The following is a 16,314-nucleotide window of genomic DNA, read 5'->3' on the forward strand; positions in this document are numbered from 1 at the left end:
TACCAACACACTTCACATCTCTAGTTTAAGCCTATAGTCTAGTGTCAATCATGTACCACACACGAAGTATGACACATACTATACTAGCCTATCAGATTGGGAAGTAACCCAAAATACTTTATTTCATTTAACTACTGCCTTTAATCATGCCCCCTCTGTGACATTCGTACTACAACTTAAAAGCTACTACATATCTTCTTACAAGCAGTACTAGTTTACAACTACTAGAGAAAAAAAACAATCAAAGGGGAAGAGTTACTTAATAAGGATAGTCTATCTCAATCTTACAATACAACCCATTTCAATCTTATCGATATATTCTAATTTCTCACATCATACTTACCTAATCATACATCACAATGATCTTTAAAATTCAATGAGAACTAATGAGTCTCTACCTACAACTTATTAACTAATCTACCTCTTTTTATTCAAAACCTATAACTTATTTTTATAACTACCATAACTATCCATTATAGGCTCGTTACCTAATTCAAATAGATAATAATCATAGCCAGCAACTTTCTTCACAGACTACCATATAATCTACAAATATTGCCACCGCATTATTCTATCACTATACAATGGCAACCCACTTCTCCATCCATAATTATACAACTAAAACTATTTATTTACGCAAATGTCATCCTCACTTTGACTACTAAAGTTATGCCTTCATGTCACCAACTTCTAGATCTTCTCACTATCAATAGGTCATCACACTTTAACATATACTACTACTCGGATAGAAATATAGTTCCAACATTCTGCTACACATCATTATCCTTAAACATGACATTTTCAACAAGGATTTTACTACAGGAAACTGAATACACTCCATACCTCAGGCTCAACCACATAACTAATACAGATTGAGGTATATGCTTAAATTAAAAATCTTTAAATCACTCATGGACTCCTCTCAAGTCTTTCTGAAAATTCATACTTTAGAGACAACTCAATCAGAGAGAACCACATCACTGGAGAAGCTAGACACTTGGACTTGTATCGCCTCGACAAGGAGGCATGACCTATGAAATTAGAGTAATGAAGGAATTTGGGTAACTTTCTTATGGACGATGCTATAGCACGAAGTGTAGTATGAAAGAATAAGAAACAACTCCTAAATTCCGGTTAGCTTCTTGATTATAAGTGTGGTGCACAACACACCATAAGCAAGACTCTACTAGATACGATTTCACAGACTCCCTGGGACCATGAACCATGCTCTGATACCAAGTTTTTCATGACCCAAATTTAGGCCCTAGCCATGATAGGCATCCTAAACCATAAAGGCTCGAGAGCCCTTGTGACTTACAATCACATATACTATTCATATACAAAGAGGAAATGCAAAAATGCATACCAAAACAGAATAATGGTCAACTTTTATTTCAAACTACTCAATATTGAATTGAGTTCATAAAGATCAACAACATCTAACACTAGTCTGCGAAATCTCTACTAACTAAAAATAACCTCTATCTAAAGACTAGGACAAGGACCCCAGTTGGACCATAAATCAAAATAAAAATAACAATGACTTATACATTAGGCTTTCTGGAATAAGGAAGGTTCACCAACTACCTATCTCAGACCAATCAATCTACGGCTTAGCAGGACCCCAGGATTTTATCTCAGATCCTGAAATATAGAGGGGGTCAATACATAAGTACTGGTATATGAAACAAATCCAAAATAAATAGTGTCTTTAATACATTATATAGATGAGAGCATTTCGTAAAACATTACAAACAAGATAAGTAAGCACATGGGCATAATTTAGAATTTTCAAAAGCATTATTACTCTTCTGAGCTAACCGGTCCACCCTACAAATCTGTACTTCCATAGGCTATATGGAATTCGCCCTTACTAGGTGGCCAAGCCTTCAATCCAAATATTCCACAAAGATTGGAGTTCTTAATAGTTTGGTACACCCCCTTATAAGCATACCGTGGCATCACCCTTACATGATGTCCATATTATTCCTTTTTTAGGATATTACCCATATCAGAAACTATGATTTCCAGCGATGAGACCTTACACTCAAATGTCTTCTTTGGGTAACCAAATAGCTCTCTTAAGCCCATTTTATTAATTCTTCAAAAACATGCTTTATTCTTTCAAAACATTTACTACTTATTCTATTAAGTACATGTCATCACTGGGTATCATCATACCCTGACTTGCAAGTCATTCATATTGTATCAAATTCATAGCCCATCTTATTTAGAACATGCAAATGGCCACCAATGATTCAAAAATTTATAAGAGAGTCATCACTTTTGAATCTCAAGAAAAACTTATGCAATCATCCTCTTTTTGCAAGACTAAAGACATATGATGACCATGTTAATTGTTCAATCACATTAATTATATTAAGAAAACTTCCTGCTTATCTGTAACGCCCTAATTTTCTGAACCAAAATGCTACATGGTGTTTACGACCCCAAGAAACCATAAGCTAACCCATGACTGATATTTGTACTTGTACTCTATATTATATACATGTAATATTTGGAAAACATAAACAATAGGCCATAAGGTTCAACTGAATAAAGAATCTGTCAAAATATAATATCTATATGGGTGACAAATACCCAAAACAACTGAAGTCTAAATCAAATCTGAACATAAATCTAAAAGCCTCTAAGTACTGTCTGAATAAGGAGTTGAAGGAGCATGTCTCCAACTAACTCTGTAAATTGAAAGCTAACTAAAATAATAAATGAGTCAAATCATATCATCCTTAAATAAATAGGACTCACTGCAAGTCTCTATATTAGAATAAAACTAATACTACGGGTCTGGAACTCATGTCTCTGAACCTATGGTATAATATGAAAAGAAAGCACCATAGCATAAATGCATCAGTACGTGGGAAAGTACTGAGTATACGAGTGAGGAAGGATAAATGCAAAAAAGGTTTATATGCATGAACAATACTAACTGACTGACTGATATAAACGTAAGAGTGCAAACATGTATGCATAGTAACTGGAATCATAAATACTTGATTGTTAGATCTATACGCTATTACATGGTTTAATGATAACTAACATGACTGATACTGTAGTTCTGATTACATGGGCGACTGTGTCTGACAGTCTTAAATCTATGGAACTATTTGAGTTTTGTACTATAACTGAATTAACTATATCTGACAGTCAATGTATACTGATATCTAAAAAATTATCTGAGTTCTTTTACTGAGATTGAGTCTAAAACTATGGGAGGTAGTTGTTTAACCGGTATGCCCTATATATGCTATTATAGCTGAGCTGGGGTCTAGTCTCTGCCCTGACTGGAAGGGTGTTAATACTGCACCACTGGTAAGGACATGTTGTGGGTAACCCTCATCTGACAGTGTCGTTGAAAGAGAACGATGGGGCCCTCATCTGACAGTGCTAAGCCAGCTCATCAACCCTTATCTGACAGTGTTGATATCTAAACCTATACTGGCTACATAGTTCTGGAATGCAAGGATGACTGCTAAGAATCACACCCTTATCTGGTAGTGTGTGTTCCCATCCTTGGGTTTACTCGGTGCTAAATTCTACTCCCATCAGAAGAGACTGGACATGATTTAACTGACTACATGTGGACTGAGCTTACTGAATTCTATTAACTAAAAAAATACTACTCATATCTGATAACGGACTAAAATCATGAGGTTTCCTGAGTCACATCACTATCTGATTTCTACTGAATCATGGCTTGAGTTCGGATATCATGAAACATGACATGGCTCTAGGAACACGGCTATATTGTTTAGGTACAAATACCCCCAGGACTCTATGGAAGAAAACTAACACATATGACTGACTTGATCATAAGAGTGGGGTCCATAATTCATAATATCATGAGTAGGGGATAGTATACCATATGTAGTTTTTCAACATCTTATATGGTAGGGAGAGCATGAAATATATCATGTACATATTGTATCACTCAATTATCATGAATGCTTTATACCACAACAATAGCAACAAAACAAAGGCATAGAACTCACATTAAATTATATAGTTAACATGGACTTGTCATTTAGATATTATGGAACCATGTAAACTTGAATTTTTAGCATCCTAAGCATTTTATCAAACACCTTGCATGCACTCTTTAAGGCATAGGTGTGATTCATGAATTTGCACTATATTAAACCACCCAATTCATGGATTCCAACCAACATGATCATAACCTTCATGAAAACACAATAAAAATACTATTATATAGCACAAATAGCAAACACCAACACGAGTATGATCATAGCACCACAAACAACCATAATTTAGTATTTAAAGATTGATTCTTGAAATCCACAAACGAAAGGCCATGGATGAATACTACGCATACTTTAGATTAAGAATTCATGAAAGTTAGAGATGGAATAGGCTTGGAATTTGAAACCCCCAATTAAACCCTTGACTTGTTCTTGGTTGTTCTTGAGAGAAATTTAGCAAAAGCACTATAATTTGGTGTTTTAGAGGCTCAATCCTGTGTAAAGAAACTTATATAAGGGTAGAAAAGGACCAAAATGCCCTTAAAAACATGAAGGTGGAATGCTGAAAAATTGTGCACCCACCAGAGGTGCTAGGCAGTGCCCGCCAAGTCCGCCGGACTAGACCAGGCGGTGCCTTCCTTAGACCGATGCTCTAGCTGGGGCGACGCGGGCTTATTGCCCCGAGCTACTATTTTGGAAACCCAAACATGCCCTTAGACTATCCAAAAAAATTCTGAAACTTACTTGGGATGTACTACGACCTTACCGCATCGCAACACAACTTGAAAATCCAAAATCAAAGATCAGGAAGGTCATCAAATAAATCTCCAAAGTTTAGAGGTATAAAATAAGACTAAGTGTTGAAAACTTATAAAAATTTTCTATGTCTTAGAGCTTGAAAGCTTAAAGAGCTGAACTCTAGACTTAGGATTTTACGGGCTCTTACAATATCTCCCCCTTGGGAATATTCGTCCTTGACTGAGAATCAATTGAGAGGGGATAAAAGACAAGCTGAATATAAACTGAACATGAATAACTGAGACATGACTTCATGATTGACATATTAAATATACTGAACTCATGCATATGTGATGCATGGATAACTGATACATAAATGTATGATTGTATGTTTTGATAAACTAAGTGTCTCAAGACAAGAATGCATAGCTGATGCATGATTTTATAACTGAACTGATACATGAATGCATGACTAAGCATGCAATGGTAGTAGATACCAAGTTTATGATGGGTACATTAACATACAACTGAATAAGCTTAAGGAGAACTGTTACCTTGAGCTTGATTTGAATTGGCGGAGAAGAGGTATGATAGTTGGTACACATATCTACCTCTGCTTCCCAAGTAGCTCCCTCATGAGACTAATTTTGCCAAAGAACTTTAACTAGAGGGACCACTTTGTTCCTCAATCTACGAGTCTGATAGTCTAAGATTTTGACTGGAATCTCTTTATAAGAAGGGTTGTTCTGAACATTATATGTTTTGAATAAGGACTACAACTATTGGGTCAGCTATGTACTTATTGAGCAAGGAGACATGGAAGACTGGATGGACTGACGCTAAGTCTGAAGGAAATTTAAGCTCATAAGCTACCTTGCCAAATCGAATGAGAATCCTGAAGGGACGAAAATAGCAGGGACTGAGCTTTCCCTTCTTTCCAAACCGCTTCACACTCTTCATAGGATAGATCTTGAGATAGACATAGTCATTGACCTCGAACTCGAGATCTTTTTTACAAATATTAACATAAGACTTCTGTCAGCTCTGAGCATCCCAAAGTATCTCTCTGATCAACTGAACTTTCTCTAAGCCATCGAATACTAAGTCAGGACCTATGACTGAGGCCTCACTAACTTCGAACAAACCGATTGGAGATCTATACCTCCTACAAAAGAGATCTTTGAATGGAGCCATCTAAATACTAGAACGATAGCTATTATTGTATGCAAACTCAATTAAAGGCAAGTGGTCATCCCAACTTCCCTTGAAATCAATTGTACACGCCCTTAGCATATCTTCTAGAGTATGAATGGTCTTCTCTGCTTGACCATCTATCTAAGGATGAAAGGCTGTACTGAGATGGACTTGGGTATCAAGATCCTTTTAGAATGTTTTCCAAAAGTGAGAGGTAAACTATGTACCTCTATCTGAGATGATAGATAATGGAACACCATATAATCTGACCAACTCCCTGATATAGAGTTTGGCTTAATCCTCGGTTGAATAAGAGGTAGGAACTGGAAAGAAATGAGCTGAATTTTTCATTCTATCTATAATGACCAAAACTGAATCATACTGATGACGATTGTGAGGAAAATCCATCACGAAATCCATGTTCACTTCTTCCCACTTCCAAGTAGGAATGGTGAACTCCTGCATAATACCACTAGGCTTCCAATGCTCTATCTTAACTAGCTGATATCTAGAGCACTTAGCCATAAACTCAGCAAGATCCCTCTTCATCCCACTCCACCAATAGATCTCTATAAGTCGTGGTACATATTAGTGGCCCTTGGATGAATAGAGTATCGCGCACCTTGCACTTTTGCAAGAATTTACGTCTTTAAGTCATCTACACTTGGAACACACAGATGACCCTGACAACGATGAACACCATCTCCTCCTTGGGAGAAAACCTCTACTTTTTGATTCTAGACCAACTCTTTTAGCTTGGCAAGGCTACGATTCCTATCTGTCTTCTCTTTCACATCGAAAACTAGAGATGACTCTGAACTACTCTGAATACATACACCACCCTCAGAAAATTTAACTAGTGGAACGCCTAGTCTGGAAAGATAATGGATCTCCTGAGCTATCTTCTTCCTGCTATCCTCTACGAGAGAAATATTACACATGGAGAGTCTACTGAGAGCTTCATCCATAATGTTGGCCTTGCCTGGATGGTAAAGTACACTCATGTCATAATCTTTCAAAAGCTCGGACCACCTTCTCTGACAAAGATTGAGATTTTTTAGAGAAAAGACATACTGGAGACTCTTATAATCTGTGAAGACATCTATATGAACTCCATATAGATAATGCCTCCAAATCTTTAAGGCAAATACTACGGCATCTAACTCAAGATCATTAGTAGGATAATTCTTCCATGGGGCTTTAACTGTAAGTAGGCGTAGGCTATGACCTTATTATGCTGCATGAGGACGCAACCTAAACCCACTCTGGATGCATCACAATATACTATGAACCCATTTAAACCATCTGGTAAAGCTAGAACTGGAGTTGAGGTGAGTCGTGTCTACAACTCTTGAAAACTCTTCTCGTATTAATCTGACCACTGAAACTTAACCTTTTTATGAGTCAATCTAGACATAGGAGATACAATAGAATAAAATCCCTCGATAAACCATTTGTAATACCTAGCCAAACCCAAGAAATTCCTGATATCTGATAGAGATATGGGGCGAGGCCAGTTTATTACCGCTTCAGTTTTCTATGGATCTACTCTAATGCCATCACCAAAAACAATATGGCTAAGGAATATCCAAAATTTGAACTTACTGAACTTGGCGAACAACTGATGATCTCTGAGAATCTGAAGAATAATTCTGAGATGGTCTAATGATCATGCTTAGTGCGGCAATAGACCAAAATATCATCTATGAAAACTATGATGAAATGTCCAAGTACTACTTTAACACACAGTTCATCAAGTCCATGAAAGTGGTAGGGGCATTGGTAAGACCAAAGGACATGACTAGAAATTCGAAGTGACCATACCAAATACGGAAAGTTGTCTTTGGGATGTCACATTCTCTAAATCTGAGCTGATGGTAGCCTGATCTGAGGTCTATCCTGGAGAAATAACTGGCACCCTGAATTTGGTCAAATAGGTCATCTATTCTAGGAAGTGGATACCTGAGAACCATAATTTTTGTGCACTAATAAAACTGGTGCACCCCATGGGGATACACTTGGACTGATGAATCCCTTATCTAAGAGATCCTTCAACTGATCTTTCAGTTCTTTGAGTTTTTCTGGAGCCATTCTATATGGCAGAATAGAAATAGTCTTAGTATCTGAGAGAAGGTCTATGCCGAAGTCTATTTCCCTTTCAAGAGGAATGCCTAGAAGATCTTCGGGAAAGACATCTAAATATTTATTAATCACAGGGAATGATTCATAACTAGGAGTTTCAAAACTGGAATCTTAAAAACACACAAGATGATACACACATCCTTTAGAAATCATTTTCCTTGCCCGAAGGTAGGAAATAAGCTGACCCCTGAAAGATGAAGTACTACCCTTCCACTCTAGGATGGGCTCATTCGGGAACTGAAATTGAACTATGATGTTTCTACAGTCGACTGTGGCATAGCAGGAATGAAGCAATCCATACCATGAAGAACATCAAAATCAGTCATCTCTATTTCAACTAAATCTGCTAAAGTCGCTTTCTAAAATATCATAATCGGGAAATTCTTGTATACCCGCCGAGCTATGATGGTTTTACCCACTGGGGTAGGTACTGAAAAGCGCTCTTCTAAAGTTTTGAGACTGATTCCAAAATTGCCATGCTATGATGGTTTTACCCACTTGGTCAATGAATTCCTGAGGGTCTTCATCAGACTTAGACCCAAAGAAAGACGGAGGGTTCATTCGGGTGAAGTCCTGAATTCTAGCTGCGGCTAATTGGACCACTGGTGGCTGTTAATTTTGGGCAGCCATAGACTGAGCAATTATGGTGACTATATCTCTAAACTCCGCATGAGAAATATGTTCGCTCAAAGGATCTTCGGGCTGAGGAGCTGGCTGGTTTCTTCTCTTTGGAGCCATATTCTGAAATAAGAGAAGAACAGATTAGACTGAGAGTTTAACTTGAGATTATGTTCACTAGTATGACATGAATACTGAAAGAAGGGAAACTATTTCTAAAAGATATTATAGCCTCCTGCACATAAATATGGCGCGCAACACAGCCATGAATAAGAATCTACTAGATACGGCTTTCAAATTTCCTAGGACTCTATTGAACCTTAGGTAACAAGTCTAGGTGATGACTCATGGTCAATTATCACAAGTCGTTACCTTAGTCGTGACGACTGGACTCAGATTTTTTTCTTGTTTAAATTAGGGTACTTTTGGTCTTTTCTTACCTTTACACTATTCACACAACTTATAAACACTCAAATAACATATTTCCCTTCAGTTAATCAAAATCAAATATACTACCTTCATCTTAAACTCCCAAAATAATAGAAAACTAGGGTTCATTAGGAATTCATCCCTCAAGATCACAACTTTGGACTTCTTTCAATTTTCTTTGTATTTTAGGGGTGTCTCTCTTCACTAACTTGTATTTTTACATTATGGCTCAAATTGCTTCAATATCTATGTGATTTAATTATTGGGTTTTACATTAGGTTGAGGGATTTTGACTGTCTATTATTGGAATTATTTTCCGATGTTTTGAATATGTTATTCATGCTTTGATTTATGCTTTTTGGGATTGAATAGGTGCATTGGAATAGTGATTGGAATGAGGGATATAGATTTCCCCAATTTTTGAATTTTTGACTTGGAATTGGCACTAACCTCAACCCACCTTATAAACTTGATTCTTGAAATTAGTAAATTGCATAGCTTAACTTGCCCTTGGGGAAATATTACATGGCATTAAAGGATAAACAAAAATAAATGGATTTGTACTACCTCGGTGTCCATGATTTTAGATTTTTAAAATAGAACTTGGGAGTCACATGTTCATAAAGGTTAGTTTGGCATAATATATAAGCTTGTAAGCATAATTGGTATGATGATACCATGTTGTGAATGCCTTAGTAAAAAATCCTTGGGTTAATGGTTGGATTTATGTGTAAACTATTTTGACTCCAAGGAGACTAATGTTGGAAACCACGTTTTCCATCTTGGAGGTCTATATGATTTTTTTCTTGGTGCACACATAATATAGATATGTATATATATGTACATATATATATAAGAAGGTTTAACACCTTGGTGGCTTTAGATCTTCCTTGAATTTTCTCGGTTCGTGCGGCTAACATGCAATGTGGCCCTTTTGGTAGGGGAGATAAACCCATATAGCCCATGGATGCCTTTAGGACAGAGCGATCTACATAGTTTAGGTTAATGTTTTAAACTCTTATGTTCATGACCCTTGTCCCTATCCTGGTATCCTATATATGTATGTATGACTATGTGCATGTGGTTTCAATTGGTTTTGGAAATTTCATTAATTTATAACTATCTGTAATGCCCCGATTATCTGAACCAAAATGCTACATGGTGGTCATGATCTCGAAAGACCACAAGCTAACCCATGACTGATATTTGTAATTGTATACTGCATAATAAGACATAATAATGCGGAAACATGCGCGGAGAGGCCATAAGGTTCAATTATAAACATTACTGAATAATAATAATATCATCTGAAACAAGTGGTATCACAATACCAAAAAAAACTAAAATACTAAAGTCTGAAAATCATGAAAATACTGTAGTCGTCTGAAAGCCTCTAATTGTTTAAATAAACTGAATAAGGAGTTGATGGGACATGTCTCCAACTAACTCTAGATACTAATAAATTATAAGATAATGAAGAAATAATCATGTCCTCAAAAGATGAGGACTTACTGCTACACTCTGAGTACTAGAATGCTACTGCTAGTGCTGGCTTGGAAGATGTGTCTCTGAACCTATGGTTTAACATAAAAAGAAAGCACCATAGTGAAAATGCGTAAGTACGTGGGAATGTACTGAGTATGCAAGTGAGGTAGGCTGAATACATGGGGTTTATATGCATGAATGATAATAACTGATAGACTAATATGAATGTGAGAGTACATGTATGAAATCATAGTAATTGAGATCCTGAAAAACATGATAACTGAATCTATATAATGATGACATGAATTTACTGATATCTAACATGACTGTTGTTAAGTTCTGAAAACTGATAACATGAGTGACTGTATCTGATTATCTTGAATCTAAAGGAACTATCTATGCTCCACACTGTATATGAGTTGATTGTGTCTGATAGTCCTGAATTCTGAAAAACTATCTGAGCTCTTTTACTGATACTGACACGAAAACTAACATACCCCATGTATGCCATAATAGATGAGCTGGGGTCCAATTTCTGCCCTGACTAGAAGGGTGTCAATACCATGCCACTGGTAAAGACAAGCTATGGGTAACCCTCATCTAATAGTGTCCCCAAAAGAGAACAGTGGGGCCCTCATCTAACAGTGCTAATCCACCTTATCAACCCTCATCTAATAGTGTTGATGTCTCAACCTAAGATGGATACATAGTTCTGGAACACAAGGATGACTTCTAAGAATCACACCCTCATCTGGTAGTGTGTTTTCCCATCCTTGGGTTCACTCGGTGCTAATTTCTATTCCCATCTGAAGAGACCAAACATGATTATCTGACTGTACATGGATTGAGTTACTGACTTCGATTGACGAATAGAATATTACTGCTATCTGACAAATAACTGAGATCATGAGATTTCTGAGATTTCCTGAGTCACATGACTGACTGAATTCTATGGAACATGGCTTCACTGAGGATATCATGAAAACTTGACATGCCACTAGGCACAAAGCTATATTTTTTGGGTACAAGTACCCCCAGGACCCGATGGAAGGAAACTAACAAATATTACTTTCTTGAATACATAATCAACATCAACAATCCATAATATCATAACTTGGGGAGATTTCATAGAGTACATGGTTATCATATATCTTGTACATAAGTAGGATTTGCAAGTAAGCATAGCATAGTCTCATAAGACTATTTCATGAGAAATCCAACAATATTTACAAGACACATTACCAACATGGAAGTCATTGGAACATAGGAGCATATCATGAATCCTTCACTTAGTCACAATTAAGCTATATTGCATGATTTCTAGTTTCTTAGGAATTTCATCAAATACCTTACATGCACCATTTTGGGCATAGGTATAATCATCAATTCAACAATATTAAACCACCAAATTTATGGATTTCAATTTAATGCTAACATGTCCTCATAAAATCACACAAAGGTTCCAACTTTGGAATCACACAACAACAACCTCATGGTTACAATTAACCCACAACAAAATATTCATAATACATGATTTAAAACTTGATTCTTGAGCTCCATGGATGAAAGTAATCTACAGATGAACACTATTCATACCTTAGATTGATGATTGATAAAAGTTAGCAGTGAAATTTGCTTGAATCTTAAAGTTCCCAATAGAACCCTAGGTTTTTTCTTGATCATCTTGGAGAGGATTTCAACAAAAGGAGTATATTTTGGTGTTTTGGATATTTAATCACGTGGTTTGGGGTCTATATATTGATGGAAAAGTACTAAAATACCCTTAAAAACACGAAACTGGAATGCTGAAAAAATAGGCACCCACCAGAGTTGTAGGGTGTCGCCTGGAAAGTCCACCAGGCTAGCCAGAGGGGCGCCTATCTTAGAGTGGTGCTCTATCTAGGCCGGCGCGGGCCTATCACCTTGAGCTATTATTTTGGGCACCCAAATGTGCCCTTACGCTACTCCAAAAATTTCAAAACTCACCTGGAATGTACTATAACCTTGCCCAATCGCAACACAACTCGAAAATTGGAAAACGAAGATCGGGAAGGTCATCAAATAAATCCCCGAAGTTTGAATGTATAAAATTAGACTAACTGTTTAACACTTAGCAAAAGTTTTCTTAGTGTTGGACCTTATATTGAGCTTAAAAGAGCTATACGAGCTGAATACTAACGCAATAATTTTGTGGGGTCTTACAACATCTCTTCTTGAGAACATTCGTCATCGATTGAGACTAATTAAGAGGGGAAACAACAAGGTAAACATGACTTGGATATGAATAACTGAAACATGATCTCATGTGTGACATGTCTGATAAACTGAATACATCATACTGAACATGCATACCTGATGAACGTGTAACTGATTCATAAATGCATGACTGAGGTTCTTGCAATGAGAATGCATATCTAATGCATGATTAAATACTGGACTGATACATATATGCATGATGGAATATGCAATGGTACTTGATACTAGATTTGTGATGAAACATGAGCATAAACTGAATACCAAGTTGTATAGGATACTGAACGTGAAATTGAATAAGCTTAAAGAGAATTGTTACCTTGAGCTTGATCTGAATTAGGGGCGAAAAGGTGAGGATACTTGGTATGCATGTCTACATCTGCTTCCCAAGTAGCTCCCTCAATGGACTGATTTTGCCAAAGAACTTTGACTAGAGGGACTTCTTTGTTCCTCGATCTATGAGTCTGATAGTCTAAGATTTCAACTTGAATCTCTTCATAAAAGAGGTTGTTCTAAACATCAATGCTCTGAATAGGGACTACGACTGATGGTTCACCTAATAACTTCTTGAGTAAAGAAACATAGAAGAGTGGTTGAACTAAAGCTAGATCTGAAGGCAATTCGAGCTCATAAGCTACCTTGCCTAAACGACAGAGAATTCTGAAGGGATCGACATATCAGGGACTGAGCTTTCCCTTCTTGCCGAACCGCTTCACTCCCTTCATGGGAGATATCATTAGATAGACATAATTATCAATCTCAAACTTGATATCCTTTCTACGAACGTCTGGATAAGACTTTTGTTGACTCTGAGCAGCCTGAAGTCTTTCTCTGATCAATTGAAGTTTATCTAAGGCATCGAATACCAAGACAGAACCGATTACTGAGGCCTTACTAACTTTGAACCAATCAATTGGAGATCTACACCTCTTATAGCTTCTAATTGAGTCATCTGAATACTAGATTGATAGTTATTACTGTATGCAAATTCAATCAAAGGAAAGTGGTCATCCCAATTACCCTTGAAATCAAATACACACTCCCTTAGCATATCTTCAGGAGTCTGAATGGTCCTTTCTGCTTGACCATTTGTCTGAGGATAAAAAGCTGTACTAAGATAAACTTGGGTACCAAGACCCTTTTGGAATGCTTTCCAGAAGTGAGAGGTGAACTGGGTACCTCTATCTGAGATGATAGATAATAGGACATCATGTAATCTGACCAACTCTCTAATATAGAATTTGGCATAATCCTCAACTGAATAAGAGGTATGCACTGGAAGGAAATGAGCTAACTTGGTCATTCTGTCTATAATGGCACGATCTAAATTATGTTGATGACGAGTTTGAATAAAACTCATCACGAAGTCCATGTTCACTTCTTCCCACTTCTAAGTAGGAATGGTGAACTCCTGCATGGAACCACAAGGCTTCTGATGCTCTATCTTATCTTGCTAGCATGTAGAGCACTTAGCCATAAACTCTGCAACATCCCTCTTCATACCACTCCACTAAAGATCTCCCACAAGTCGTGGTACATCTTAGTGGCCCCTGGATAAATAGAGTATCACGCACCATGTGCTTCTGCAAGAATTCACTGCCTCAAGCCCTCTACACCTGGAATACAGAGATGACCCTGACAACAAAGAGCACCATTTCCTACTTGGGAGAAAACCTCTAATTTCTAATTTTTAAATGACTCTTTTAGCTTGACAAGGATAGGTTATCTGTCTTGTTTTTCTTTCACCTCAAAACTAGAGATGACTCTGAACTACTCTAAACACATATACCACCTTCTGAAGAATCAACTAAGAGAATACCTAGTCTGGCAAGCCGATGGATTTCCTGAGCTATGTACTTCTTGTTATCCTCAACATAACAAATAATACCAATAAAGAGTCTACTAAGAACGTCGGCCACAACGTTGGCCTTCCCGAATGATAAAGGACACTCATGTCATAATCTTTCAAAAGCTCTAACCACCTTCTTTGACGAAGATTACGATCTTTCTGAGAAAAGACATACTGAAGACTCTTATGATTTATGAATACATCTACATGAACTCCGTATAGATAATTCCTCCAAATCTGTAAGGAAAATACTACGGATGCTTACTCAAGATGATGAGTAGGATAATTATTGTCATGGGGCTTCAACTGTCTGGAAGCGTAGGCTATGACCTTACCATGCTGCATGAGGACACAACCTAAACCCACTTTAGATGCATCACAATACACTATGAACCCATCTAGACCATCTGGAAGAGCTAGAACTGGAGCTTAGGTGAGTCGAGTCTTCAGCTCCTAAAAACTCTTCTCTCAAGAATTTGACCACTAAAACTTAAACTTCTTCTAAGTCAATCTGGACATAGGAGATGCAATAAAAGAAAATCCCTCAACAAATCATCTGTAATAGCTAGCCAAATCTAAGAAACTCCTGATATCTCATGGAGACAAGGGATGAGGCCAGTTTCTTACCACTTTGGTCTTGTGAGGATCTACTCTAATGCCATCACTAGAAATAATGTGGCCAATGAATGCTTCTGATCTTATCCAAAATTTACACTTACTAAATTTGAAGAATAGCTGATGATCTCTAAAAGTTTGAAGAATAATTCTGAGATGGTCTGAATAATCGCGCTCTATGTGGGAATAGACCAGAATATTATCTATGAAGACTATGCTAAACATGTCCAAGTACTGCTTGAACACACGATTTGTCAAATCCATGAAAGCGGCTGGGGCATTGGTAATACCAAATGACATGACTAGAAATTCAAAGTGACCATACCGAGTATGAAAAGTTGTCTTCGGAATGTCACATTCTCTAACTCTGAGTTGATGATAGCCTGATCTGAGGTCTATCTTAGAGAAATAATTGGCTCCCTAAAGTTTGTCAAATAAGTCATCTATTCTAGGAAGAGGACGCTTGTTATTGACCATGACTTTATTGAGTTGACGGTAATCTATGCACATCCTAAAAGAACCATCTTTCTTGTGCATGAATAAGACTAGTGCGCCCCATGAGGAAATGCTAGGTTTGATGAATCCCTTATCTAAGATATCCTTTAACTGTTTTTTAAGTTCTTGGAGTTTTGCTTGTGCCATTCTATATAGCAGAATAGAGATAGGTTGAGTATCAGGGATGAGGTCGATACCAAAGTCTATTTCCCTTTTGGGAGGAAGGCCTGGAAGATTTTCAGGAAAGGCATTTGAATATTCATTAAAAACAGGGACAGATTTGAGACTGAGAGATTCAAAACCAGAGTCTTTAACATGAATGACATTATAAACACATCCCTTAGATATCATTTTCCTTTCCCAAAGGTAGGAAACAAGTTGACCCCTGAAAGATGAAGTACTACCCTTCTACTCTAAGATGGGTTTATTCAAAAATTGAAACTGAACTATTTGATTTCTGCAGTCAACTGTGGCATAGCAGAAATAAAGTCAATC

This window comes from Capsicum annuum, chromosome 6 (genome assembly GCF_002878395.1).
Source record: "Capsicum annuum cultivar UCD-10X-F1 chromosome 6, UCD10Xv1.1, whole genome shotgun sequence".
Taxonomy (NCBI): domain Eukaryota; kingdom Viridiplantae; phylum Streptophyta; class Magnoliopsida; order Solanales; family Solanaceae; genus Capsicum; species Capsicum annuum.